We start from the raw sequence: 5,677 nt of genomic DNA, 5'->3' as shown, positions 1-5,677 counted from the left end.
CAGGGAGCCCGATGCGGGACTCGATCCAGGGACTCCAGGATCATGACCTGAGCCGAAGGCAGTCGCTTAACCAACTGAGCCACCCAGGCGCCCAAAGGACTTCACCTTCCTGAACCTTAGTTTCCCCATCTGCAAAATGGGAATAACGATAAAGCGTATCTCAGTGGATTTGTGAGAATTATCGGTGTTCTAAAAGTAGTTAGAAATACTGCGAATGTTAATCTACCTCCAGCACTGCCTACTTGGGTTGCCTATTGAATAATAAGAGTATAATTATTCTCACAACTATACAGAGAGACAGGCAAGGCTGATATGACTATGCCCATTTTGTACGTAAGTACAGTGAGGCATGAAGATGAAAGGGGCTTTCGAGCTTAGTGAAAAATTCAAGATGAGCACAGTTTAGGGTCGTACAGAATATGAGTTTGAATCCCTGCTCTGCAGTCTATTTGCTTTGTGACTTTCGGCTAGTTAGCTCTCTCAGTCTGAGGGTTAACCACACCATCAAAAAGGGGCAAGGCCTCAGACCTCACAGGACTTCAAGGATTAAAAGCTGCTGGAAAAGGGGGCGCCTGGGTGGCTCAGTTGGTTAAGCAACTGCCTTCAGCTCAGGTCATGATCCTGGAGTCCTGGGATCGAGTCCCGCATCGGGCTCCCTGCTTAGCGGGGAGTCTGCTTCCCCCCTCTGACCCTCCCCCCTCTCATGTGCTTTCTCTCTCTCTCATACTCTCTCTCTCAAATAAATAAAATCTTAAAATAAAAAAAAAAAAAGCTGCTGGAAAAGAGAAAGGCCTCCCATAACGCTTGGTCCAGGAAATAGCTGCTATTAGAGTAATTATTCCGTAAATATTCTGAATGATAATAATATTTATGGACCGAGGGGTCGCCTCTGTTAGGTGCTGAGGTCAGATGAGAGACTAGGTCTTGTGGTCTCTAACTCTTTCCCTAATAGCGGCTCCTGCCCTCCCGAGCCCCACTGTGAATGAGGAGGAGAGGCGCTCAGTGATGCAAATGAATGTTGACTTTTTCATTAACAAAACAATGAGCTCGTTGACACAGACGGTGGAAATGTTTAAAAGTTTGAAAAGAGAAAAATCGGTTCACAAGTATTTGTTGATATACTCACACCCTGCTCTCCTCGTCAATAAACATTTCCCAAGGCCTGCGGGGACAACCCCAGGCTGGACTCCTGGTGAGGTCTCTAAAATGCTGTGTGAACTGGGGCCTTACAGTGTTTCAGGCTAAAGGATGCCAACCCCTCAGGGCTGGGGGGCGGGGCTTTGGTGAAATGTGTGTGAAGAGCCTGGGACCACTTAGAAACAAAGCAATTTTTCTTGTCTAAAGAAATCAGTTTATTTTACCCCAAACCTCCCCCCTGCTTAACTTCAGGAGGACGCCGACCACAACCTTTGGGGATCACAGAGCCGCCGTCAGTCTCCTGGGGAAGACATGGGGGAAGAACTGGGTGAGGAATAAGGAATGAGGACACCTAGGGCCATGGTGCTGGGCGCAGAACAGGCTGGTTAGGTAAGCAATAGAGAAATACCAAAAAAAAAAAAAAAAAAAATAGTGTTTTTCATATACGTGAAGATATTCACTACAAGTGTATCCAGTAAAGTATTGCTTCTAGATCCTAGAGAATGAAAACAATTCCAGTGTCCAAAATAAGAGACAGATTAAATACATCATTTGACATTCACCCAATGAATGGACCAATACGGCTTTTTTTTTTTTTTTTTTTTAAGATTTTATTTATTTTTTTGACAGAGAGAGACATAGCGAGAGCAGGAACACAAGCAGGGGGAGTGGGAGAGGGAGAAGCAGGCTTCTGCAGAGCAGGGAGCCCGATGCGGGACTCGATCCCAGGACCCTGGGATCATGACCTGAGCCGAAGGCAGACGCTTAATGACTGAGCCACCCAGGCGCCCACCAATACGGCTTTTTAAAATATAAGGTGGATCCTAACATGAAGATCTGGGCTAATCTTCAAGATTTATTATTAATAAGTAAGCAGAGATATCTTGTGTTCATGGAGAGGAAGACTCAGGATTGTAAAGATACAATTTTCTCCAAATTGATTTGTAAGAGTCAATACAAAGCCAATAAAACTTACAACAGGATTTTTTTTAATGAAACTCAACAAATCAATTAAAAAATAGAGAGGAGGGCGCCTGGCTAGCTCAGTCAGAAGAGCATGTGCCTCTTCATCTCAGGGTCGTGAGTTTGAGCCCCACGTAGGGTGTAGAAATTACTTAAAGAAGTAAACTTTTTTAAAGATTTTATTTATTTATTTGACAGAGAGAACAAGCAAGGGGAGCAGCATGCAGAGGGAGATGCAGGCTCCCCACTGAGCAGGGAGCCCGATGCGGGGCTCGATCCCAGGACTCAGATCATGACCTGAGCCGTGCTTAACCGACTGAGCCACCCAGGCGCCCCTAAATAAGTAAACTTTAAATATATATATAGGGGCGCCTGGGTGGCTCAGTCAGTTAAGCATCTGCCTTCAGCTCAGGTCATGATCCCGGGGTCCTGGAATTGAGCCCCACGTCAGGCTCTCTGCTTGGCAGGGAACCTGCTTCTCCCTCTCCCTCTGCCACCGCCCCCCCCACTTGTGCTCTCTCTCTCTCTCTCAAATAAATAAATTATATATAGAGATATACGTGTGTGTGTGTGTGTGTGTGTATATATATACATACAGGGAGAGAGAGAGAGGAGTAGAGGGGCCAGAACAGGAAGATGCTTCTAAAGAAGAATAAAAAGAAAAGACTTGTTCTACCAGGATTGTTAAAAAGTTATAGTAATGAAGACAAGGTGGTGTTGGTAGCAATAGGAATCACCAAAACCAGCTCATGAATATAAAAAGTTCTGATAAAAAACCGGGGTGGCAGAGCACATCAAAGGAGGGACTGTTCAATAAATGGAACTATAACAAAAACTGTCATCCATATGGGAAAAAATGAAGTTAGATCATTTCCTCACACTATCCACAAAACCCAGCTCCAGATGTAAGAACTTAATTATCAAAAGCAAAATTTTTCAACTTTTAGAAAATCTAAGGGAATTTCTTTCTGGACTTGGGGTAACAAAGAATCTCTCATTTTTAAGATTGTATTTATTTAGTTATTTTAAAGATTTTATTTTTTAAATTTTTTAAAAAATGTATTTATTTATTTTTACAGAGAGAGAGCGTGTGAGCTGGGAAGGGCAGAGGGAGGAGGAGAGAGAATCTCAAATAGGCTCCACGCTTAGCACAGAGCCCAACGCAGGGCTTGATCCTACGACCCTGAGATCACGACCTGCGCCACAATCAAGAGTCAGACGTTCAACTGACTGGGCCACTCAGACGCCCCTTAAAAATTTTATTTTATTTTATTTTTAAAGATTTTATTTATCTGACAGAGAGAGACACAGCGAGAGAGGGAACACAAGCAGGGGGAGTGGGAGAGGGAGAAGCAGGCTTCCCGCTGAGCAGGGAGCCCGATGCGGGGCTCGATCCCAGGACCCTGGGATCATGACCTGAGCCGAAGGCAGACGCTTAACGACTGAGCCACCCAGGTGCCCAAAACTTTTATTTTTAAGTAATCTCTACACTCAACGTGGGGCTCAAACTTACAACCCCGAGATCAAGAGTCGCATGCTTGTCGCAGCAACTGAGCCAGCCAGGCACCCAATAAAGAATCGCCTGGGTGGCTCAGTTGGTTAAGCGACTGCCTTCGGCTCAGGTCATGGTCCTGGAGTCCCGGGATCGAGTCCCACATCGGGCTCCCTGCTCAGCAGGGAGTCTGCTTCTCCCTCTGACCCTCCTCCCTCTCATGCTCTCTGTCTCTCGTTCTCTCTCTCTCAAATAAATAAATAAAATCTTTAAAAAAAAAAAGAGTACTCATAAAAGAAAATATTAATGCATGAGTTATGTATTTTAATATATAAGAAAAGAAAATGAAATGATAAGTTATAAATTTGCAGAAGAAACGTGCAAACACATACAACCATTCAAGGATACTTTCGAGATACTCTAAACACCTTCTGCAAATCAATAAAGAACAATAAACCAGTAAAAAAAAAAAAATGGGTAAAAGACTTGAAAATGCACTTAAAAGAAAAGGAAACGTGGCTGAAAATCTCACGAAGGGATCAATGCTCAGCATCACCAGTAATCAAGGAAATACAAATCAAGATCACAATGAGATGCGCACCGATTTATAGGCAGTCTGTGGCAACAATTAAGAAGTCAGATAACACTAACTGTTGAAGAAGAGCAATAGGTCTCCTGTCCATAGCTGGCGGGAATGTACATCCGTATAGCCATTTTGGGAAAGCAATTTATCATTTTCTTGTAAAATTGAACACTCATATACCTTAAAACCCGGTAGTTCCGCTCTTGGGCAAATATCCAGGAGCAAGTCTTGCACGTGTGCTCGAGGAGACGTGTATATGAACATTCATAACAGCAGTGAATAAATGGCAAAAAAAAAACAAAAAAAACCTCAACAACAACAAAAAGAACGCCAACTGCCCTTCAACAGAATGGATAAATACATGGGGGTACATTGACCAAACGAAATATTACAGAGTGAGATTTGAATGAGTCACAGCCACACATAACCGTATGGATGATTTTTTTAACTTATTTATTTGAGAGAGAGAGAGAGAGAGAGCATGCACGCATACAGGGGGAGGGGCAGAGGGAGAGGGAGAGAATCTCAAGCAGACTCCGTGCTGAGCTCAGAGCCTGACTCAGGACTTGAACTCACGACCCTAAGATCATGACCTGAGCTGAAATCAAGAGTCAGCCGCATAGGGCGCCTGGGTGGCTCAGTTGGTTGAGCGACTGCCTTCGGCTCAGGTCATGATCCTGGAGTCCCTGGATCGAGTCCCGCATCGGGCTCCCTGCTCGACAAGGAGTCTGCTTCTCCCTCTGACCCTCCCCCCTCTCATGCTCTCTATCTCATTCTCTCTCAAATAAATAAATAAAATCTTAAAAAAAAAAAAAAAAGAATTTTCTTTACAGGGCGCCTGGCTGGCTGGCTTAGTTAGTAGAGCATGAGACTCTTGATCTCAGGGTCATGAGTTCGAGCCCTACTATGGGCATGGAGATTACTTAAAAAAAAAAAAAAAAGAAAAAGAATTTATAGATTCACTTGTACAGCTCAAGATATAAGTGTACAAGGTTGCCATCACAGCAGAATACAAAATTAGCTACACACCATGGTGTATCCACTCAAGTGAGTTTTCAGCAGCTATTTAAAAGTAAAAGATAAGTCTTATGTATTAACCTGGAAAGATGTTACACATATATTAAGTGTAAAAAGACAAAATGTAGGACAATATATATAGTATGATATCATTTGCAGGCATAAAAGACACACATACTCATGGAAAATTCCTGAGCAAATGCAAACAACTGTTAACACCAGTTACTTCTGGGGAGTGGAATTAAAAGGGTAAAGGAAAGGACATACTTTTTGGTTTATATTTAATACTGGATTTTATTTTTTATAAAAAGCAAACACTTATTACTGCTGTAATAAAAAATCTATTTTAGGGGTGCCTGGGTGGCTCAGTTGGTTAAGTGTCTGACTTTTGATTCCACTCAGGTCTTGATCTCAGGGTCATGAGTTCAAGCCCCATGTTGGGCTCCATGCCTAGCATGGAGCCTACTTTAAAAAAACAAAAATTA

The sequence above is a fragment of the Phoca vitulina genome, unplaced genomic scaffold (genome assembly GCF_004348235.1).
Source record: "Phoca vitulina isolate PV1807 unplaced genomic scaffold, GSC_HSeal_1.0 scaffold45, whole genome shotgun sequence".
Classification (NCBI taxonomy): Eukaryota; Metazoa; Chordata; class Mammalia; order Carnivora; family Phocidae; genus Phoca; species Phoca vitulina.
This window is presented reverse-complemented; position numbering follows the sequence as displayed.